We start from the raw sequence: 26013 nt of genomic DNA, 5'->3' as shown, positions 1-26013 counted from the left end.
CACCACGGGGCATGCATAATTAACTATACTGTAATGAAAAACCTTTATCTATAATAATAATAATAATAATAATAATAATAATAATAATAATAATAATAATAATAATAATAATAATAACCAGCAAATGTACCCGTGCTTCGCTACGGTATTCTACATTGTATACGGATATCGAAGCAAATACTGTGCGTTCAGTAAATAAGATTGATTTAAATTACACGTCTCTTAGCCTTATCCGAGAAATAGCATGGGGAGGTCCACATACGTTGTTTTCAATGTAAAGTGTGGGCTGCGGAGTTGTGATGATAACGGCAGGCTCACTTGCCTACCGCCATTCACAATCGAGTTGGCAAGTTTACATTATAATTGCAGGCCCCATTGCCTACTGTGCGGTCACAATCGATTTGGGGAGTTTTAGTTACAATGGCAGGCCCCTTTCCTACTTTCAGACATACTACAGTTGAGGAGTTTTTATTATAATAGCAGGCAATTCTCCTACTACCAGTCAAAATTGAGTTGTGCAGTTATCATTATAATGACAGGCCCATTTTACTGCTGCCAGCCAGCTTACTGCCAGTCACACAGAATTAGTGAGTTTCCATGAAAATAGCAGGCCACTATGCCTAATGCTAGCCATATTTTAGATTGGAACATTTGTTTATAATGGCAGGCACCCTGCCCTAGAGCCAAACACAATATGGTAGGGTACTTGTGAACAAAACTGCATGCTCCCTTGCCTTCTGCAAGACAAATCGAGAAATGAATTATTCATTACAATGGTAGGCTCTCCTTACTAATGCCAGTTACACAGGAGTTGGAGAAGGACCCTATTCCTACTACTAGTCAAAGTTGGTGTAGAGAGTACCGATTACAATAGCAGATACAACATTTCTCGATCGCTACAAATCGACACCAATGAATATATACAGATGGACATACGAAAGTATACGCATGTTTACAATATTGCAGACCTTCATTTACAGATTAACCGCTGCTAAACGGTATGTCATATCAACAAAGGATTGTACCGTAAGGCGCAGTATTTAGCGATCTAAATGATATGATATTTTCTCGCATCTCATCTATTCATGCGTCAGATTGAGTCAGAAACGTTGAATAGGTTGAAATTTGTGCAAGATTATCTTACACTGCATTACTTTTCGGATAATTATGTGACATAGCATTTGGCTCACATATGGGTACTGAGTGGGTCAATGTTCGTGTAGGGTTTGGTGATACTATCTTTCCTGTAAGTGATTGAAAGTATGAATTATGCAGGTAGAAAGTCCAAATTTACTTAAAATCGAGAAATAGAGACGAATCTACAGATACGACAAAAAGTCGTAAGACCAAGGTTGAAGATCACTCCTAATTCAACGAAGATTGTGCCATCCATTATGTGATAGAACTTCCCGTTTATCCCACGAAATACCTCGAAACGAAGGTCTGCACCATCATTAAAATTGCCTCCATATTTCGATAATAATAATAATAATAATAATAATCGTATGGCCTCAGCTACCGTGTGCAGACATTTCAATTTGACGCCATCTGGCTGTCTGCTCGTCAATTTCGACGTTCCGTTTTACGCTAGGCCCCCACTAGATGGCAGACCGAGTAAACCGAAACTCTCTTGGGCGTCTATGGCTGAGATTTAATGAATTTTGTCGGGTAAACACAAAATGTGTCACCGGAGATCTTTTACATGCCGACATCGTACGACATGGAGTGTCGAATGGAATTTTTTCCGCCCTTCAAAAATCCGACTACCTCTGCCAGGTTTGAACCCGCTATCTTGGGATCCGGAGGCCGACACTCTACCGCTGATCCACAGAGGCAGCTCATATTTCGATATTCTTCGGGGATTAAAAAATGAAAAATTTAAAGATCTTTGAAGTTTTTTGTTCGTTATAGGCTGAAACGTATAATTTTGCCTGATTTCAATTTTCTTGCTCGTCTGGCAGATTAAGCTGCAATCTGGATTTTGGGTGAGGGGGGAATTATTAGGACTTTCAGGAAATTAAACCAAAAAATATGCCCCTCAAATGGGTAGCTGTACGAAATTTTCACCAAAATAGTCAGTGTACAGGCACACACAGTCGTTACGATTTTATTTATATAGCTAGAAAAGGAATCTGATCCACGTACAACACCTTTTGGCTACGTCTCCTGGACTTAACCTGCAAAACGAACCGTTCACGATATCTCACTTATGAATCCTCCTGTCGAAAAATTCACATGAGAAGTTTTAGAAATGGATTTCCATTAAGGATTGTAGATTTCACTTAATTTCGGATGTGCATATTTTGAGGAAATGCAAAATCATGGTTCCGGTTTCGGATAAACCCCCAGTAAGTTTAGGTGTTCAGAAATAATTTTGGCCCTAAAACCTACACAAGGACAAGCAGATTCTAAATATCAAGTTTGGTAGAAATATATTCAGTAGCTTTCAAGTTATAAAAACTCATACAATCAAACCGACAAACAGACACCAAAGCTAAGAAACATGCAGATGGTCATTATTACAACCGAAACGGATAACTGTACGGAAATTCCGCCAAAATAGTGAATGTACAGACAGACGGTCGTTACGATTATATTTATATAAGCTAGATGACCGATACGCAGGGGCACGTTTGTAAGTGCAAACCTTCATTTCGAGATTTATTGCTCCTAAACGGTACATCATACCAAATAACGGTTTGCACCCTTAGACGTCCCTTTTATCGCTCTACATGTTTGGTGTTAAAACATTTTCTCGTATTTCACATATTTATGGGTTCGATTGAGTTACCATATTTATATGGGGTGAAATTTGGGTACATTTTTATCATTCTACATTATTTTTCACATACTTACGTGCAAGCTAGAATCATGAAATTTAGCTCGCATATAGCCAGTGGTCGTGTCAATGTGCGTGCCAAATTGGATGACTCTATCTTTCTTATATGTGTGTTAATCTAAACAAACGTGTAAAAGCACAAAATTTACGAACAATCGAAATTACATCCAAATCTACCCTATAAGGGAGAGAGAGAGAGAGAGAGACGATAAAATATCACAGGACCAAAGTTGTAGATCACACAAAATTGAATGGAATTGTGCCATCCGTTTTGTGATAGGACTTGCCGTTTAGCCGCGAAATACCTCGAAACGAAGGTCTGCACGGTCATTATATTGCCTATATTTCGATATTATTTGGCATTAAAAGTGAAATATTTAAAGTTTTCCGTAGGTTACCGGCTAAAACTTATAATTTTGCTTAATTTCAATTTTTCAGCTCGTTGGCAGATTGTGAGGCAATCTTGATTTTGGGCGAGGGGGGTAAAATGTAGGACTTCCAGGAAACTATAGCTAAAAAATATCCAGATGGTCATTTTTACCCCTTAAACAGAAAGCTGTACGAAACTTTCGCCAAAATAGTCAATGCACAGACACACGGTCGTTACGATATGATTTATGTACTGTAGATAGATAAGGAATCTGCTCCATGTTTAACTCCTTTTGGGCTATGTCCGCTAGACTTAGCCTGAGAAACCGACCTTTCATGTTATCTCCCTTATTAATCCTCCTGATGAATAATGCACATGAGAAAAACGAATTAGAATTGGATTTCGAAAAGGTTTGATCGATTTTCAGTCAGGTTGGTCTTGTACTTTATATGTTGTGGGAGAGTAAAATCACCATTTCGGTCTCCTATAAAACCCCAATCCATTCCGCGAATTTGAAATGGTATTGATCTTAAAACCTACCCCTGGACAGGTGGATGCAAAATATAAAATTTGGTTCGAATATCTACAGTAGTTTTCAAGTTGTAAGAAATACGCTTTACTCGCACCCGCTCTTCCGTTAAGTCCGGTGGGACTTGTACGGAAAAACGGTCCGTTAATTATATCTCCCTTATTAATCCTGTTATCGAAATTATGCACCTAAGAAAAAAATGTTTAGAAATGAATTTCCATTAAGGCAGGTCGATTTCCATTAAGTTCGGCTGTGTATATTTTGAGGGAGTGCAAAATCACGGCTTCGGTTTCGTATAAACCCCCAATCAGTTCAGGGATTTTAGATTCTAAATATGTAGTTTGGTGGAAATATATCCAGTAGTTTTCAAGTTATAGAAAGACAAACATACAAACAAACAAACAAACTAATAGACACCAAAGAAAACAACCTTTGGACAGATGGATGTTATATATAAAGTTTGGTTCAAATATCTTCATTAGTTTTCAAGTTGTAAGAAATACGCTTTACACGCACCCGTTCTTGTGTTAAGTCCGGTGGGACTTGTACAGAAAAAGGGTCCGTTAATGATATCTCCATTATTAATCATGGTATCGAAATGATGCACATGAGAAAAAAGGTTTAGAAATTAATTTTCATTAACGCAGGTAGATTTCCATTAAGTTCAGCTCTGTATACTTTGAGAGAGTGCAAAATCACGGTTTCGGTTTCGTAAATGTCCCCACTCAGTTCAGGGATTTAGAAACAATATTTGCGCTAAAACCTACCCAAGGACAGGTGGATTCTAAATATGAAGTTTGGTGGAAATATATCCAGTAGTTTTTAAGTTATAGAAGGACAGACAAACAGACACCGAAGCTAAAAATTATGCAGATGGTCATTATTACACCTGAAACGAATAACTGTACGGAAATTTCGCCAAAATAATCAATGTACAGACACACGGTCGTTTGGATTTCATTTAGGCCTAAGATATATAGATAATTCCTCGTAACTTACAGAAACCTGTATTAAACAGAAACTCGAAGAACAATACATTCATAATCTATTTAATAGTTTGCATGTTTCTCTGAAACTTCTATTTTGCAGTGGTTTTTTATTGCTTTACGTCGCACCGACACAGATAGGTCTTATGGCGACGAAGGGACAGGAACAGCCTAGGAATGGGAAAGAAGCGGTCGTGGCCTTAATTAAAGGACAGCCCCGGCATTTGCCTGGTGTGAAAATGTGAAACCACGGAAAACCATCTTCAGGGCTGCCGACAGTGGGATTCGAACCCACTATCTTCCGGATGCGAACTCACAGCTGCACGCCCCTAACCGCACGGCCAACTCGCTCGGTTTTTGCAGTGGATTATGATAATAATAATATCATTTGTATTACGCCCATAAACCTCTTTTACGGTTTACGGAGATGCCGAGGTGCTGGAGTTTTGTCCAGCAGAATTTCTTTACCGCTAAATCTACCGTCACAAGGCTGACGTAGGCTATTTTGGACACCTTAACATACCATCGGACTGAGTTGTGATCAAATCCGCCAATTTGGGCTAGAAGACCAATACTCTTCTGTCTGAGCTGTAAAGTTCTCAGCGACCCTGGAATGGAAAAGTATTAGAACTGGTTATAAGCGGCGGCTTTAATTATGGTACAGCCGCAGCATTCGCCTAGGGCGCAAAAACGGGAAACCAGGATGGCAGCGGTGGATTTCGAACCACCATCTCCCGAATACAAGTTTACAGCTACGAAACTCTTAACCTGTAGCCAAGTGGCTCGACTGTCTGAAATATGTTTGCTGATGTAGGATCAGACACATCTGAATTCAAGTGGCAGATTTTGGATTATTCTTTTGTTTAATAATTAATTTTATATTTTATGTTAGACTAACTATTTTTATGGTTATTGGACATTCTGATTTTACGGAATTTTGTTTCGTCTCAAAGGAGGTCTTTTAAGAGCCGATAAGTCGACAGGTTTGAGACTGGTGTACTTCAACACGTTCAAACATTACTGAACTGAGCAGGAATCGAACCCGCCAACTTAAATTCAAAAAGTCAGAGTTCTACCGTCTGAGCCACTCAGCCCGGCACAGTGACAAAAAAATACTCGTTTAGAAGTGGAGGTGGGAATGAAGTGAAACTGCACGTATGGAAATATCATGGAAGTTCATTGTGATAATTACAACATCGGATCAGAAAACCATTGACCGTTGACAGGATGGAAATACTGTTGGTCCCATGTCAGTAGAATGTAGCTCCCGCTCGGGTATACTCGGTAGATACTTGTGTTGATAAGGTTCGGAAGGGGGTCGTACAACCCATGTAACATATCCTCTCCTCTCCTGAAACAATCTACCAGTATCTGTTTTAAATGTACCTGGATATCCTGCAGAACAGCACGAGTCACAGTGGACATCTAAACTGACCCCAAACATGTTCTGCTGGGGGAGAATTCGGGGGACTTTGCTTACCACAGTAGTACTTTTTCTGGTAGTGGCTTTACGTCGCACCGACACAGATAGGTCTTATGGCGACAATGGCATAGGAAAGGCCTAGGAGTTGGAAGGAAGCGGCCGTGGCCTTAATTAAGGTACAACCCCAGCATTTGCCTGGTGTGAAAATGGGAAACTACGGAAAACCATCTTCAGGGCTGCCGACAATGGAATTCAAACCCACTATCTCCCGGATGCAAGCACACAGCCGCGCGCCCCTAACCGCACCGCCAACTCGCCCGGTCACAGTAGCACTAAAACATGAAGTGAAGTACTGTAGTTCATAGACACGTGCACTGTGTTTGGACAACGTGTGTTGTCCTGTAGAAGGACTATAAGAGAGTAATATATCATGAGGACGCAGGATGGCACTGACTAACTGCTGTTGCGACACGGTCCCCCGAACCACTACCACAGGTGACGTGATTTCCATACCGTGAATCCAGGAGTAAACCAGTGTGTGTCTGCAACAAGGTAGGAAGTGTCCTCTAAACCCCCAACGCCGCCGTACGTCCACACGATGCTAATGCAGAACGAGATTCATCCCTGAACATGATGCGACGTCACGTTTCATCAATCAATGGTTCCCGATCACGCACCACACGAAACGAAACGCAATCATCTTTGTTCTAACATTAATGGCAGCATATGCACGGGGTTGCAAAACTCTCGTCCAGCTGTTACCAACTCCCCCTGTGGGTGGGGGCGGTAGAATAACACCCGCGGTATCCCCTGCCTATCGTAAGAGGCGACTAAAAGGGGCCCCAGGGGCTTTGAACTTTGGAGCGTGGGTTGGCGACCACGGGGCCCTCAGCTGAGTCCTGGCATTACTTCCACTTACTTGTGCTTGGCTCCTCACTGTCATCTATCCTATCCGACCTCCCTTGGTCAACTCTTGTTCTATTCCGACCCCGACGCTATTAGGTTTGCGAGGGCTAGGGAGTCCTTCATTTTCACGCCCTCCGTGCCCCTTTTCTTTCTTTGGCCGATATCTTCATTTTTCGAAGTGTCGGTTCCCTTCCATTTTTTCTCTCTGATTAGTGTTATATAGAGGATGGTTGCCTAGTTGTACTTCCTCTTAAAACAATAATCACCACCACCACCACCTGTTACCAGCCCTCGAGGCATGGTGTAGGATGACACAGGGCGTTGTAGAGTGACCAATAACTGTATCTGTACGGCAGCCACTGATGCCATGTAAGTGCTTAATATATAGGGGTACAATAAGGCGATACTCCTTAGGTGTGATCGATCAGAACGTTCATAACTTGTGAGGATGCACTTGCATACCCATCAGTCCCAACGTCTGACCGGTGGCTTCTGAACAACCCACACGCCTGACATTTCCTCGCTACGATTACCTGGTCTCATGGAATCTCTAAAGAGGCCCCTATCAAACTCCATCTGCTGGCAATGTTGTCTAATGAGTTTACTGGGCATACTCTGTGTTGGGTGTTCTTCCTTCGCTACGTTGACTGAGTATCTAATGCTTCACCCACAATCATAGTGGCGCCATAGGGTTAAGACGTCAATGTTTAATTGTAATATCCAATAAAATAGTTTAGATACACATCCGTCATCCGGCTTATAGGTTTCCGACGATTCGGATACAGAATTCATCGTGAAGGCGACTTCTGATGAGATAGGGTAAGCTGCTGCTCTAAGGGACCTGGCATTTAGGTCAAGGTAACTAGTCTCTTCAGCAGTAGCGGCTGGTTGCAGTCAGACTGAGCGGGTTGCAAACCTGTCTAATACTTAGAGTAGAGCTGGAGTTACTTTATGTACTTTGGCTGAGGTTTCATAATGACATATATTTGGAAGAGAAGGCCTATGTATGTTTTCAGAAGTGCAACACCGTGCAGCTCCTCCCCCTCAGCCCCATTTGGACCGGTCATCGTTTCTAATCAGCCAGATAAATATCGGCAACGTGTAAATATTTTACACATTACCTACTACGCCTAGGTCCAACCCGGGTGGAGGATACTACATCGCTTAATAATAATGTTATTGGTGAATTAGGATCATCATATCTGCAGGATAGAAATTTAATCAGGAAAATTGTTCAAACAGGGGGATTTGAGGAAGATGAGAAAAAAAAAGCATCACGATGCACCCCGTCAAAGGAGCAGAAATTACAAAAATCGATGAAAATGAATAACTATTGGGCAATGAGGAAAGTCTAACAAGTATTGATTCTGTGTTGTCCTAAGTGGCCCATTCGCGCAGCAGAAGAAGAATATTATCGGGTTTTTATGCCTCACTACTACTTTTACGGTTTTCGGAGACTCTGACGTGTCGGAATATTGTACCGAAGTTATTTTGTGTGCCAATAAATCTAGCGACACAAAGCTGACGTGTTTGAACACCTTCAAAAAACATCGGACAGAATCAGGATCGAACCTGGGCTCAGAAGACCAGAGCTCTACCGACCGAACTACTCAGCCCGGCATTCATCAATTCATCAGATTATGGAAGTTTCAACAGGAATAAATGAAAATATCATTAATACTATTTCGACGCATGATACAAATTGTGTTTGATGTAAATATCTAGGGATTGCCTAACCAAACCAAACCCCATGGCACAACAGCCCCGCAGGACCATGGCCTACCAAGCGACCGCTGCTCAGCCCGAAAGCCTGCAGATTACGAGGTGTCGTGTGGTCAGCATGAAGGACCCTCTCGGCCGTAACTCTTCGCTTTCTAGACCGGGGCCGCCATCTCACCGTCGGATAGCTCCTCAACTGTAATCACGTAGGCAGAGTGGACATCGAACCAGCCCTGAGATGCAGGTAAAAAAATCCCTGACCTGGCCGGTAATCGAACCGGGGCCTCCGGGTAAGTGGCAGGCACGCTACCCCTACACCACGTGCCTGCCTAACCGAAGAGGTAAATGCGTTCTGGGCCCAACAAGAAGGACACGGATTCGGTTCTCCGTCAGGAACATGAAACATTTAGAAACGAGTTTTTACACTTCTGGAGAGACGTATGACCATGAAATACATTCAGCTCAAACCAAAAATGGATACCATGTTAATTCCTGGAGAAGGAGGCAGCCGGGCTTAGAGCTAACCATTCCATCCCACTCAGTGCTGAGATTACGGACAGTAGGAGTCTTTAAATTCTACTCCTCCTAGAGCCTTCGTGTCTATACGGACATTGGTTTCGCATTTGAAAATTTGGATCGACACTTTGAATTTTATATAAAACAAAGAAAATGGACAAAGATTTGAGCTTATATAATACTTATAAACGTCAAGAAGAGTCATACCCGACCACCGAGAAATTTTGCGAAAATTCTACAGTCATGGGAAAATTAGACGTACGAAAGGAGGCATTGTGTCTGAATGTCAGATTATGAAATAATGGAAAATAAATCTTGCTGTGGTAATATTTTAAGTTAGAAAGGATATTACTGAGTGCGGAACGTGTTTGAGAGTTATTTCACATTTTAACATCTACATTTTGTTTCGGATAACATTTTACGTAAGTTTCTTACCAACCTAGTCTCATCTAATCATGTTAATATTAATCTCCAGCTGACTTCACCTACAAGTGAATAAATGTATCCTTTTAAAATTACTTATAAATATGTTTTGCTGTTAAATTATTAGCTACACACGAAACTTTAAATCACACATTCAAAGCTTTACGGTGAAGAGAAACTTAAGTTAATTCTCTGCCGAGGCCAAATATTATTAAATCGATTATAGCCGCTTCCTTCTCAGATATAACGGGTATTTCATAATACCCAGCCTTACAAAATCACAGAATTTAGTTTTATTCTTAAGTTCTTAAAGCCTGATATTAATATACTGAAATATAAATTACTCTATATTATGACTGAGGATGACGAGTTCACGATACTCTTGCGGGGCCGATGTAAATTAGACCTAGTACTTTAGATGCACGCTGGACGATCGATTCATTAGCAAAAGGCTTGCGCAAACTTACAAAATTATAAATATGCACAGTGATATTCGATTGCTAGAAATCGTAGCTAGCGTACGTGTAACTTCTTTACAACAATTTATTTATACATATTACGTTCTGTGTGCTCTTGAGTGTTTTTTGTAATAATAATAATAATAATAATAATAATAATAATAATAATAATAATAATAATAATAATAATCTGCATTAAACCGAGCTTGGTATCTAATTAAGGCCACGGCCGCTTCCTTCCCACTCCTAGCTCCTTCCTGTCCCATCGTCGCCGTAAGACCTATCTGTGTCTGTGTCAGGGTGCGACGTAAAGCAACTTGAAAAAAACAACAACTGCATTAAGAGACGTCTTACCGCGCAGATTGCTTGCCTTTGAAAGCATTAATGCACTAGGAGATTTATTTCTCACGTGTAGGTGCGCCTGAATACAACTTGACTCCTCCGCTGAGTAAGTTTTAATGAGGATTGTATTAACTAATTCATGTTCCTATTTTGAGGATATCCGGTTAAAAGAATAATAAATTACAGTATTTAGAACATTAATGTATTGCTGAATCGTATACTATAGGTGATAGTTGTGGCAATAATTGTGTTCCTTTCAGCAAGCATCGAGTCCGTATTGTTATTCATCGTTAACAGACTGGTGTCTATTTAAACTCCTAGAACACCGGGTGAGTTGGCTGTGCGGTTAAAGGCGCGCGACTTTGAGCTTGCATCCGGGAGATAGTGGGTTCGAATCCCACTGTCGGCAGCCCTGAAGATGGTTTTCCGTTGTTTCCCATTTTCACACCAAGCAAATGCTGGGGATGTACTTTAATTAAGGCCACGGCCAATTCCTTCCAACTCCTAGACCTTACCTGTCCCGTCGTCGCCATAAGACCTATCTGTGTCGGTGCGACGTAAAGCCAATAGCAAAAAAATAAAATCTTCTAGACCAATGTGCATACTTCCACTAATACATATTCAGCAGAGTTTTCTTTCTAATGTTTCTCGTGGTTCGTCGTGTGTGTTTTTGTAGTCCCGTCCTGGTTTATGTTCCATGGGCAACGGCTTAATGGCCTAGAAAGTGGTCTGAGAGTCCGGATACCAGTTGCTATGGAATAGGAGTGGGTATCTCGGATATATTCTGAGTCAAGACCCTCCTTGTGCCCAGGCGGCTAGGACAATACAATCCACAGTTAACAATAACCCGTTAGAGGAGAGATTCTCACTGGGACTATGTGTAAGTAGTGTGCATTCTGTTTCACAGATTTTTCACCGAGGACGCTCAGAATGTTTTAAGCAAGCCTTGGACCTATGGGAGAAACGGAGTCCCCCATTGGACAGGCGAAGGAATCCTCGGAAACAACTCGATGGGGAGCTATCAATATTAATAATATTATATTATTATTATTATTATTATTATTATTATTATTATTATTATTATTATTATTATTATTATTATTATTATTATTATTATTATATTACGGAAGAAAGTAGAACTGAATGGCTGAGTCAGCAAAGAGGATGCGTCTGGATGTGTTAGGAGTTAACGGTATCCGGGTAAGGGGAGATAACGAGGAAGAGATTGGAGAATATAAAGTGATCTTTACAGGTGTTAAAAAGAGGGTAGGTCTGTTTATCAGGAATTGCACCCTACACAGTTTCTGATAGGCACGTAAATGAGCGAGTGACACGGACAGATTTAGCAGTTGAGGATTAGGACGAGAACTGTCTCAGTGTATTCATCATGCGAGGAGCAGATGAGGATAAAGTTGACAAGTTTTATGAAGCACTAAGTTACATAGGTTCAACAGCAAGGACAGGACAGTGCTAATGGGCAATTTCAATGCAAGAGTTGAAAATAGAACTCAAGGATATGAGAAGGTGATGGATAAATGAAGTGTTTTCAAGACTTCTGTGCTAGTGTTATTATTCTTTCGAATAACCCATTTGGAGGGTATTTTAAATCAACTTTGGATATTTTTCGTCGTATTAGATTTCCTTTACTTCCAAATTTCCTTCCTTCCACAAGAGTGTCCTTCTTTCTCTTCTTGAGTCCACTTTATTCTAGTTTTCGGTTTACTTCCCTCCTGAAATCCTGCCTTTAGAGTTAGTAAAAGGTTTTGTTTTCTATTGTGCGTGTTTTAATTCCAACGTTTTTCATATATTTTTCATTTCAACAAACCACGTGGGTTTGGATTTGTAACTGTTCAATAGATTGAAGATCTGTTTAGTTAGTCTGTTGCTTTTCATTCTATAAATGTGTCCAAAAACTGTAATCTTCTCTTCCTAATTACATCAGTTACTTTCTCAATTTTCAAATATAGCCCTCTATTTACCCTTAACCTGTATTCTGAATTATTATTTCTTTTAACTCCTAGTATTTTCTCAAGTTTCTTCTTTCAAACTTTCTCTAGTTTTTTTTGAGATCTCCACTTCTAGTTAGTTTAAGTGTATCTGCTGCATATAGACTTTCAGGTCTGACCACTGTTTGGTAGTGTCTTAATTTCGTGTTCCACGATAAGGTTTTTCTGTTATATACATTTTTGTCATATGAAACACCCTTTCCATTTTGTGTACTCTGGTATCTATGACTGTCTTTTTCGTTTTTGTTGTTCGTTATCGTTTCTCCTAGATATTTAAAGCAATTTGTTTTACATATTGTGTTGTTACGAATTGTGATATGTTGGGGGGCGTAACTGCTGTTTGTCATGAACTTCGTTTTTTAAATGAAATTTGTAATCCTACTTTTGATGCTTGTTTTTGCAATTCTCTACTTTGTTCTTGAGCATTTTTCCAGTGAGTCATTAATTAATGCTATGTCATCCGCAAAAGTTAGAAAATATATACCTATTTTATTTGGATTTCTTCCTAGTTGAATACCTTTGCTATCGATTGCTTTCCTTCATTCTCGAACTACCTTCTCTAATGCACAGTTGAAAAGTAGTGGCGACAAACCATCTTCCTGTCTTACACCTGACTTTATTTCGAAAGGTTTTGAGATCTCCCCCCCTAAATTTTACTTTGCATGTTGTGTTTGTTAATGTTGTTTTAATTATTTCGGTTGTTTTATTACCATGACATAATTCCTTTATAATGTCAATTAGTGTATTTCTGTCAGTTGAGCCATGGGATTTCTTAAAATCAAGAAAAGTAACCACATATTTCGAGTTCCTGATTTTCCTCATTTCTATTATATTCTTTAAGTTTAATATTTGTTCTGCACATGACCGTCCCTTTCTGAATCCTGCCTGATACTCTCCTAGTTATGGGTCGAGTATTTCTTCTGCTCTTTTTAAAAGTGCCTTGGACAAGATCTTGTAGGTCACAAGCAGGAGGGAGATTCCCCTATAGTTGTTAGGATCTGTTTCCTTCTCTTTTTCATGTAGTGTATGTATTAACGCAGATGTCCATTCTGATGGTAAACTGTTTGTTTCCCAAATTGCATTGATGATTTCTGTTAAACATAGTATCGTATTTTCACTTGAATATTTCCATAATTCTGCAACTATAATATTGTCTTCTGTAGGTGCTTTGATACTTTTAAGTTATTTTATGATTTCTTCTATTTCTTTTACTGTTGGTGGCTTCGAGTTTGTTGGTATCGGGATTATAGTATCAATTTTAAATTGCTTAAGGTCTCTTTAGGTAGATCGCAGTTATGTAGTTCTTCAAAGTATTTTGTAATTCTCAATGTCATTATATGCATTTTTCTGTGTTTTTGGATCTGTGGAAAGTAGAGATGGGTGGATAGGGGCACCAGATCCAAAATGCAATAGATCGTAATCGTCTTCTAATTCAGGAAATCTGTTAGGTATGTGCGAATATTCCTCTTTTTTCGATGGTACAGATAAATATTTGATCTGTAGGCAACTAAGTATCACTAGGTCTTGGTTTTAGAAAGTAAACTCTGTTTGCAGAAGAATAAGGGTAGAAATATCTAGAACACAGAAATAATCAGGGAAAAGCTCCAAACAATAGACAGTAAGCAGGTTCAGGATATAAGAAGAGAACGGCTGATATACCGAAATGATGTAGTAGAAACAGCTAGGGAATATCTAGAAACAGCTGAGTGTAAATTTTGGGGAAAGAGACCTTCCAGAAGGAATGATGAAGTAGGATCAGCTTGTAAAAGGAAGGCGTATCAAAAATGCATCTAAATAAGGACTGATGCAGACAAGGAATTGTTCCTAGATTAAGGCAACAGAGCGAAACAAATAATTGTTGAATCCAAGAAGAAATTATTATTTCGGTAATTAGTTGGAAAGTCTAGGTCGAGTGGCAGGGAAAACTTTCTGGACAGTAATAAAGAATCTTAGAAAGGTAGGGTAAAAAATGAAAAGCGTTTAGGGTAAATCAAGTGAAGGTGAACTCATAGTAGATACCAATATTTTGGAAATCTTCTTAACGTAAAATATTTTTGCTGACATCGCGAACAACCGATCTCATGGGGAGGAGGACAATTATTTCAGTGAAATTTCGCTTGAGGAAGTGGAAATATTATGAAAAAATTCCCATCGTCATAGAGGACCTGGAGTACATGCAATTAGGCCTGAAATAGTGAAATTTAGTGGGAAGGCAGGGATGAAATGGCTTCATAGAGTGATAAGATTAGGATGGAATTTAGTAATGTACCTTCTGTTTGGACGAAATCAGTTTTTGCTCCTATCTATAAGCAAGGGAACAGGCAAGGTTTTCACTGGATATTTGGAAAGGGGGAGGGGGAGGGGTTTGCGATCACTTGTTGAGATTATGTCCGATCAGAACCAGTGTGGTTTCAGACCACAGAGGGTTTGTCAGGATCAGATTTTCGGTATGCGCCCATTAGGTGACAAATGATACGAGAAGAATCGACAGTTATGTTAATGTTTAGCTTTCGTATATCTAGAGAAAGAGGAAAAGCATGTTCGCTGTAGTGTGGGATTACGGGATTGAAATGAAATGTCGTATGGCTTTTAGTGCCGGGATATCCCAGGACGGGTTCGGCTCGCCAGTTGTAGGTCTTTCTATTTGCCTCCTGTAGGCGACCTGCGCGTCGTGATGAGGATGAAATGATGATGAAGACAACACATACACCCAGCCCGCGGGCCATTGGAATTAACCAATTAAGGTTAAAATCCCCGACCCGGCCGGGAATCGAACCCGGGACCCTCTGAACCGAAGGCCAGTACGCTGACCGTTCAGCCAATGAGTCGGACATTACGGGATTAAAAGTGAATTATTAAAGGCAATGGAAATAATTTATGTTGACAAATACGAAAATATTGCAAATTTTGGTGACGAACTGCTCGACTAAACGGCATATTCCAAGCTGTTAGTGGAGATACGGCGCGGAAGTATAATAGTAGGCGAATAAGCTTGATAGAATCTTTTAAAGTTAAGAAAGATCATCATATGAAGGTACGGTTGGAAACAAGAGGACAAACTGAGGCAAATACTGTATTCTCTTGTTATTTTTTTAACCTCGCACCGACACAGGTATAGCTCATTTCACGTTAAGAAAACAGTGTTGCTCTTATACAGTAGTTCTACAAGAAGTGAACACACCCCCTCTGAGACAGCCATAATTCCTCGTGATTAAGGGATATCATACTGTAGGCTACTTTGTAATGTATTATGGAAGGTAGATAAAAAGGATGAGTATTTTTTGCCCGTGAGTTATTAAAATTACTACATAACTTTTCCTTTTTCACAAATACATTTGTAGGGAGGAAGCACAATGGCTGGAACAGCCATCGCTTCGTTTCGTTCCTTCATTTTCCTTCTTCTGTGCTGATCTGTACAAGCCTCGTGTAGTCCCTCACTCTGTGAAATACCGGCAGCTCACTTCTCTAGTGAAGTCATCTACATTATTTATTTGTTGCGTGTGTGTTTCTAGGCTTTAAATCAGTGCGTAATTGTCTTGTGTTAAGTGAGACTTATGCGATAAGCCTACGTGTGTGATTTCTTTCTTTAAGAGTACTACTGTGATCTTTTGTACAGTCATTATTTATTTGTTGCGTCTGGTTCTAGCCTTTATTGCTTGGAGAAATTTATTAAATACAATTAAATGCATTCCTTACCCCTCGAGCCCATATAGTTATTTGATTTGATTTTCTCCCGCAGTTCGCCTTCCACTTCGATGCTGAGGACGGCTGCTAATAGCGTTAACCGCTACGCTACGGAGGCGGACATTAATTGATTGATTGATTGATTGATTGATTGATTGATTGATTGATTGATTGATTGATTGATTGATTAGGAATGGGGCCGATGGCCTAGATGTTAGGCCCCGTTAAACAAAAAGCATCATGATCATCATCAATCATGATTTATTGATTTAAGTGATAATTTAATAAATTTGGCATACTTTACAAAAGTGTCCAAATAGCCTGTACTGTACGAGTAACAAGTCGGTAAAAATCTATACAAAACGTATATAGGATCAAACTAGCACAATAAGGGAACTAATATGACGAAAATTTTAACTGCAGAACGAACGGCTACGAGAGCGTCGCAAACTTGAGGCTGCAGTGCTGTTCGGGAGACAGTGGTTTCGAACCCCACTGTCGGCAGACCTGAAGATGGATTTCCGTTATTTCCCATTTTCACACCAGGAAAATGCTGGGTCTGTATCTTAATGAAGGCCAAGGCCGCTGCATTTCCGATGCTAGCCATTTCCTATCCCATTAGTGCGACGTAAAGCAGATAAAAAATAAAATAAAATAAAAGAAAGTTGCCGTGCTGGACTCTTGTAATAACAAATGACAAAGCAAACGATATTGTAAATAATACATCTCTTACTTCTCATATCATTCACCATGTTTCAGTAAATTTGATAATTCCTAAAAATTGTACAAATGAAATTTTAAATGAACAAATAGAACGGTGTGAACATTTCAACTTGTTCATTATTTCTAATCACAATTCTCGATCGACATTTCTTGCACAGCGGTACAGTCTCCGCCCCCACTTTTTTTCTGGCTCCTAAATTCATCTATTATTTTCAGCGAAAACAACGCTATACCTTAGAGCAGTGGTTCCCAGAGTTCTGTCTGCATACCTCCAGGGGTCCCCGAAGCTCTTTCTGGGGGTCCATGAATGAATATTCTGTTCAGGGAAATTATTGTTTTCCTTCAGAAGGATTTTTATATGGCAAGCAAGCATACAATATAAAAACGATTGAAGTCATAGGCTTGCTGATCGGGAGTAGATGTACAATACCGGAAAAATTCGCTGCATTCTTCAAGAAATTCCTCCTATTAAACTCATTGTTGAGTGGCATTGCACTTTCGTTCATAAAATCGTCAATAAGTATTTTGATGAACTTTAAAATACAATAGGTTGTTTTTATCTGTTCATTATACACACTTAATTGTAAAAAGTATACTTTGTACTTTAGGAAATCTCAAAGTAGACGAATTTTTGCCATGTAATAAATACAGGGTGTTTCAGAAATTGCGGGCATAATTTCAGGTATGTATTGGTTACATGTAGACAATCAAAATAGTGCATTACAACATGTCTCCGGAAATGCTTCATTTCCGAGTTATGGCATTCACAACACTGAACTTCACCGGAACGTGTTTTTTTTTTTTTCCGCAGGGCATTGTCATTACAGAAGAAGTTCGAAATGTCTACCTCCTGCTTAAATACAGACCTCTTAACGATGTCTCATTGACCGGCGAACACAATTCCAAACTCCAGGAGTATTGCGTGTGTCCTCACACGATGCCACAATTCGATTCCGAAGGGTTTCCACATCAGGCACCGGAGACGAATACATCTATGGTTCTAAACCATCTAAAAAGTAGAAAACGAGAGGATTCAGATCAGGTGAGCGTGGAAACCAAGCAATCGGGCCACCTCTACCTGTCCATCGATCAGGAAACATTCGATCCAAGTCAATGCGACATCGATGTGAGGTCTGTATTCAAGCAGGAGGAGGACATTTTTAACATCTTCTGTAATGACAATGACCTGCGGACGGAAAACGTTCCGCTGAAGTTCAGTGTTGTGAAGGCCATAACTCGGAAATGAAGCTTTTCCGGACACATGTTGTAATTAACTATTTTGATTGTCTACATACAATAAATACATACCTGAAATTATGCCCCCCATTTTTGAAACAACCTGTATATGCAGAAATTAATTCGTTCGATTTTTGTTGTTGTTACAACCAACTTATGCATTCCTTTGATTACTGTCGACAGCCTTCATAAGTTACTGATCAGTGTGAGACTATAAATTTAAACTCAATAATCAAATATGTAACACATTTTGTTGGCTCAAACAGCATGATAATGCACAATGAAGATAAACAAGCTAACACTAATAAACTGTTGGGATGCGCTTCTCGCACTCGCAGACCCCCCCCCCCACACACACACACAACCAACACAATGGCTCAATAACAGTCTGTAAGGACATGGCCTACCGAGTGACCAATGCTCAATCCGAAGACCTGCAGATTACGAGGTGTCGTGTTGTTGCCACGACGAATTCTCTCGGCCGTTATCTTGGCTTTATAGACCGGATACGCTATCTCATCGTCAGAAAGCTCCTCAATTGTAATTACGTATGTAGGCTGAGTGGACCTCTAATCAGCCTTCAGATCCAGATGACTTGGTCAGGAATCGAACCCGGAGCCTCAGGCTAAGAGATAGTCACGCTACCCCTACACCTGGGATCGGCCATTGCTTCTTGAAGCGTTCCAGTTAAGAAATAAATCAAATAAATGTTGTAATGAACATCTACAATACAGATTTGTGACTTCCATAAGCAACAGCAACTTCAGAGTGACATATGTTCTCAAACGAATGTACAAAACCAACCGAACTTCGTAAGCATGTTAAAACACACATTGGGATCATTCTAGTAAGTCAGTTGATTTAAAAAAATGAAAAGTGAGGACACTAAACAAACAAGAAGTTTTGTAGAAAAACTGCATCGGGAGAGTGTTAAGCCCTTTTATGTCTGACGGGTTATTATTCTAGTTCAGCATTTTAAGCTTTAAATATATATGGATTCAATTGTGTGAAATATAACAACCGTGACTACTCATATTCACTTAACATTCACCCCACAACCTACTTTAACCAAAATTACTTTGAGAGGGCTCGCAAAAGAAAAAAAAAAAAAAAAGAAAAAAAAAAGAAAAAAAAAAGAAAAAGAAAGCAGATCCATGGAATGGGGGTTCGCAGTACTGATGGGTTTGAGAACCGCTGCCTTAGAGAAGCAGAAAAACTAGCGGACAGTCAGTCATGAAGACCTAGCTCTAGGGCTGGTAAGGATGAAAACACCTGCTCTACGCTTGCCGTTTCCAGACATATGTTTCGCAAATAAGCTGGATAATACACCATTACCACTATTACGCGCAACTCAGGGGAGAAATTTAAAATTGTTCAACTCCTCGTGTGGAAAAAAGATAACCTAAATGTCTTTGAATACAGGTTACAAACTTCTGAAAGGCAATGATGTTGCTCTCATAATATCATGTTTTACTGACAATTGAGCATCACTCCAAAATGGAATCCATCACCAAATCACACATATTGATATCAAAGCCATTCTTACTTGGTCATTCCTGTGAAGCGAGTTGCTGCTGCAGGCGAGAGAATGTTAAGAAACTAAATAACAAATGAGAGAGTAAGTGCGTCCTAGGCAGAGGAAATTATAAACGGTGAAAATTGTTGTCGTTTATCGCTTATACGACTTAAAGTAGTCTTAGGCATTTTGTTTCGTAACGAAGTCCAGCAGGCCATAACAAATCGTGAATGAGTGTTATTGTGTGTCATTTATAAAGCGAGTTTTAAGTTACCCGCTTAAACGTCATTCAGAATGCTGTTATCAAGCGAAATTAAAGCGCTAGGGAACGGAGGCCATAATAATGTAGCGATAAATCTTAAGAAAGGACAAGGAATAACAGAAAATTAATGCTCGAAATGCCGCTTTACGTATCAGTTGATGTGTGCTGCTTGAAACACAATACTTCCTAAAAATGACCAACAATTCAACGTACAATTTATCACGTCCATTTGAAAATAATAACTCTCCTTGTGCTGTTGATCATACTGAGAAAATTACGTTTCTTGAAATAGCTTCATGTCGAGGAAATAAACATTCTGGAATATTAATATACGCCTGTTACATAACAGTTACCGCACCTCTCCTCCTGCATTACTGTAGGTAGTACTAAACCAGTGACTGGCTTCTGTTGGCCTAAACGGCCGAAATTAAAGGTCCACGGAATACTTCCAGAGGAGAGAATGAAATTCAATATTAATATCTGAATTTATCGACACTTTTCGGAAAATATGAACCCTGAATAACCATATAAATGAGAAATATTGGTAAGAGGATTTCTTCTCAGATGTAACGCCTAAGCTATGTAAGTGTTTTAAAATGCAGACTTCTGGTGGTATGCAACATTCAGTGCAAAAATATGAGTGAAATATTTCTTATTTCAGACAGTATATATTTTAGAATTACATAATTTAAAAAAGGAATTCCGCGTTTGTTTCAAAAATTACTAGCAGAACTTACAATGACATATCTTTTTCCAACTGGAATGAATTACAACCTATCCACTTCATGTCCGTATCGATATGACAATCTAACAATCAAAGAAATATTTGTTATCCACCTAAATGATACTTTATTTGCCTTTGACAATTTGTATAGTAGGGGATCTACTGATACGTAAAGCGGTATTTCGAACATTAATTTTCTGTTATTCCTTGTCCTTTCTTAAGATTTTTCGCTACATTATTATGGTCTCCATTCCTTAGAGCTAATCAGCTTTTTCGACAACCCTTCAAGCACAATATGAATGGGACTCCAAAAAGAAGATTTTAACTCTCATCGACTGGAAGCCGACGTATGTTTTCATGAATATTTTAGTTAAGAATATGTTTGAATTATAATTCAATAACATCTTAAGTAGTTAGTTGGTGAAAAGCCAATCACATTTTTCAAATACGCTTCCGAAGAGAAGCAATAAAAGACACTTAAAGACGTTTTACCTTCTTATTACAAGAAGAAGATTTAACAATATTTTAGTTAAGAATTGGTTATTAATCTACTTTTAAGCACTCTTCCTCACCCTCCCACCCCCTACTACCATCCTCCCCCAATATAGAAAAATTTAAGTTTCCCATGTAAAGTATCAAGTCTATTACGAGAACATATAATGTGCTTATTTTTACCTTCTTTATACCTAAGCTTATGCAAATACAGCTGATGATGATTGTTAAGCAGTCGAAACATGTACTGTTAATAATTTTATAAAAAATTGCCCAAGGCAAATAAAGTATCGATTAGGTGGATAACAAATATTTCTTTGATTGTTGAACTGGAATAAATTCAGAGAACTCGCAATTGATATCCTGGACAAAGAAATTCATATTAGTATAACTGGAATCATACTTGGCTTAACCACCCTAGGGTTACAATAATTGGAATTCGGAAACCTTGCCGCAGTTGCCTTTGCAGTATATCACAATAATCATCTCCAAGTTCTTAGGTGTAAACGATCGTCGGTTTTCTGACAGAACGTTGCGAAACATCGAGAATCTTCACTCCACATCAACGGATATTAAGGGTTCGTACTTGAATCAAGTGAGATCTTCCTCTTTAAACACACTCATCAAAATTTTCTCCTTTCAATGTGTCGCTTATCTTGCATATAATTTGATACCCCTGGCTTTTTCAAGCACTAGTTTCATCTTTTCATTTCATTTCATTTCATTTCATTGTCTTTCTTTATTTTTAGCTATAGTTCAAATATATGTATTTACCAGATAAAAGATGTTTAAGGTGATGGATGAAATAATGATTCGAATTGAGAATGGACAGTAAAAATGTAGTCGAAAAAAGGTGAAGTTGCAAAAAAAAGGCTGTTAAGACGTAAAAAGGCTGAAAAGGACTTATAAGCCAGAAAACGCCTACATAGGCAAAAAGGACAAATAAAACTCAACATTTTTCTGGCATATCTTCTTTTCTTCTTTTCCTGCCGCTTTTTCCCACACCTGTGGGGTCGCGGGTGCGAACTGCGTCGCACATGTGGATTTGGCCCTGTTTTACGGCCGGATGCCCTTCCTGACGCCAACCCTCTATGGAGGGATGTAAGCACTATTGCGTGTTTCTGTGGTGGTTGGTAGTGTAGTGTGTTGTCTGAATATGATGAGGAGAGTGTTGGGACGGACATATACACCCAGTCCCCGAGCCAGAAGAATTAATCAGAAGCGATTAAAATCCCCGACCCGGCCGGGAATCGAACCCGGGACCCTCTGAACCGAAGGCCAGTACGCTGACCATTCAGCCAACGAGTCGGACTTCTGGCATATAATGACCCAGAATGAATATATATTAAGGCCTCGTCTTCGGACACTCTAGAAAAATAATTTTCCATCTCCCTTGGGTATCATGTAATGTAATAAGAAAGTACGAGTGTGGACCCTAGTTTCACTTGTTCACTTTGCTTTCAGGTGACTAAGTTGTTCTAACTTCTAAATTGCTCTACCTCGCTTTTCCGTTATTTAATATTCCTCCCTGTTTAAGTCACCTACGTAGTATGGTTTATCCTCCGTGTCACCGGGCCGTCTGCCTCATTAGGTTTTATGGCAAGCCATGTCACGGGAATGTTTGAGAGGGTTTAGCATCCCATTCTATTTTGGCCTTTTCTATTAACCCTTTGTTGTTATCATTTTTCGGCCGTGTAGTATGACCTTCTGCTCCTCCTTTTCTGGATCCTTCCGATACCAAATTTGGTGTTGTTGCTTCCTCCAGAAATAATAACAGTGAGTGTCACGTTGTGTATAACCTGCTAAGCTTTTAAGTATAATACGAGGTATCCTGATGTGGATTCGTGGGCCGTTCGGACATTGAAAGTTGGAGTTGAATTTCAGGGCCCGATTTCCATTTGATGTGTAACTTTTGTCTTGAAAGCTCTAGAGTCTTTCATTCATATTCATATTGAAACCGTACAGTGTCCTGTACAGCTCCATGGGAATGATATGGGCCTTTATACTCCATTAAAATTACTCCTAAAGGTCGCGTCATAGGTAGCAGTATGGGCGAAGGGGATCGAGCGGCGTCCTGCCAGAACGGAACCCGCGAAAAGAGCGCCTGCGAACAAAGGGAGGACAAAGCAACAGCCAAGCCCCGCGGAATTACGCTCTCAACTTGCAGAGAGAGATAGAAGGGGACGCGATGCTGGAGTAGTCAGATACGCCCCGAGGTGGAGCTTAGCTTCCCAGAGTTCCCAACGAACATAAGGAACTTCCGGTTTTTTATGCACGTGTCACGGGTGCCAACATCGGACTTTGGCGCGTAAACAATGGAATGATATTTTAATCCAGACATAGGAAAATTATGTGAGACACACCATTGAATAGAGCGGAATTTTCTGCGTTCCCCAGACTAAAAATATGTAATAACTTATGCAGGGGAAGGAATGAGGTCACCAGCTGTCAAGATGTAACATATCGCTAACACATGTGGATGCAGCGGCGTCACCCAAGCCAAGAGTCGCGCTCAAAATTGACTCCGCCTCCCGAGGGACGCTAATGAATTAATCAAAGGCGGGAAGCAAATTACATAAAAACTGCTGATCGTAGGTCCAGCACGCCTGGCTCAAATGAAAGAGGAGACAGAGGGCTACAAGATGCAATATTTAAATATCTTCAATTCTTGGTGTGAAAGGAGCTCTGGTTCTTAATGAACCGTGAAGGTTTACACCCCCAAGCTTCCGGCGAGCAAGATAATATAGCCCGAGCAGGCCCTTGCAGAGACAGTTGTTCTTTCACGGGTCGTGAGACGGACACCGTGTCCCGCGGTGCTCTAGTTACAGTCAGAAACCCCTGACCGCGTACAAAGAAGTGTTATTGTGTACAAAAGCTTTTGTGTAGTGAACGGGAGGCCAAACGAGCCTAGGTATTGTTTCTGTGCTGCGTGTCAAACTAGTAAAAACCGCGAGCATAATTTTCGAACAAGTATTAGAATTCGGCTGAGAAACTGCCGGTTTAATGAGTCAGTGAAATTCATAATTAGGTATCACCCAAAGTGTTACTTTGAATCAGGGGCTCGAGTCTCGTGAGCCACCCGATTCTTACTGTGAACGCGCTCGCCGTGGTTTGAAAGGCCGTCTTATTCGTGGGTGTAAACTCTGAAATAGAGGACGTGTGACGAGTGTAAAAGTGTTACCCACTTGGATTACTGTAAGATTTCAGCTGTGACGAGTTCCCCAGGATGCCGGACTTGTATGGACCAGGGATGAAGGACTGCACGCCCGCCACCTACCGAGTGGTCATGGAGTACTAAGAACTTCACCATGGGTCTCCCGTGGAAGGATAAACAACGGCCACCAAACAGATGAGTGATGTCCAAATTTAATTTCTAAGCATGACATAACCCGGGGATAGGATTAGCGTTCTTTTGTAAATATTAAAATGTTGTAAGTTAATGCATGTCCTATATGGAAATTTTATTGATTTTTATAATGTTGAAGTAAATTCAAGGGGGCTAAATTCCCGGACGACTCATATTTCTTTCTTAATGATTAGCTTATCGTGAGGGTTATATTTTTAGTAACATGTAGAATGTCCTAGCAAATATGGGAACAAGGTTAGGAGAATATTTGAGTTTCCCGTAGGGGCGGTTGGAAAAATAGTGCTGGCAAGCAGGGAAACATGTCGAAATATTGGTAGTCACTGTCCCACGAGGTTGTCAAATATGCCAGGGAAACTCATGGGTCAGTCAGACAATGCATGCCTAGCTTACAGATATAATCAGTGCATGGACTGCAAGAAAGAAGAAGATCCCGACCGGGAGAGGTACATATTGTGTGATTTAGATAAGTGTGAGGAACCATGTGCAAGTCTCCCGTGATTTTTGATTAATTGGCCATAATGGTTTGAGTGTTTTTTTTGTTATCTATAGCCGGGGCGAGACCCAGGGCAGGAGTCCCTTAATCTTTGGTCAGAAGGTTCAGATATAAGTGTATTGATATGGTATGAACGAGGAGCCATGAGAGCCATAGGCCCAAGGGAAGAAGATACGCGATATGAGACGTAGTGAGAAGGCCGAATATGAATTTACGATGAGATGATTGAGAAGTGATCGTGCCCCAGTCTCAGTGATAATAATGAGAAGGGAGTGAATAAAAAGAGTATTTCATGGGAATTCCATAATGATATGAATAAGCAAACGAAGCGAGCCATGGATGTGTGTGTCCCCGAGATGAGAGGGTAGACGTGTGAGCGAGAGAAGAATCAGAACGGCCGTGCGAAGTGAATGACCGCCCTCCCTTCCTTGTTTTTTTTGTTGTGAATGTCAGGCTCTCGCCCTCGTGACAGAGGGATCCCTTTAAACCATTGTGTTAAGACTAACTTGGAGCCCTGGGTCAACCTCGCGCTCCCCTCGGTTGGTTTAAATGGCCTAGCTAAGAATACTTGTATAATGATAATATCACGGTAACTTCTTTTAAAGGTATTTAATAAATGAGTAGGGATCCCCCCGATATCCGGCGATATGAGAGTAGCTATTCTCGGGATCTACAGAAACCCACAGTACCTCTCGGTCGGGAGTCTGCCAGTTCGACCCCGGATTATGGTGGCGCCCTTGGGCGAGCTGCTCCAAGCTTGCGCTGTGGGCCGGAGACAGTGATAACCATGCTGTTTCTTTTCTAGGAATGGCCCTCCTGTGTGCATGAAGTGTATATATCCATATATCTGTGTATGTTTCGTAATTATGTGCACATATTTTTGAGTTCAAACAGAACCTATGTGCACGTTGTGTGGTCTTGGTGATAGATGAGTAGTCCGGGGTTTAGCAAAAATGGTATTTGTGTTTGTTTGTGCATTATGCAAATGTGTCTTTTAAT

This window comes from Anabrus simplex, chromosome 3, assembly GCF_040414725.1.
Source record: "Anabrus simplex isolate iqAnaSimp1 chromosome 3, ASM4041472v1, whole genome shotgun sequence".
NCBI classification, from domain to species: Eukaryota; Metazoa; Arthropoda; class Insecta; order Orthoptera; family Tettigoniidae; genus Anabrus; species Anabrus simplex.
This window is presented reverse-complemented; position numbering follows the sequence as displayed.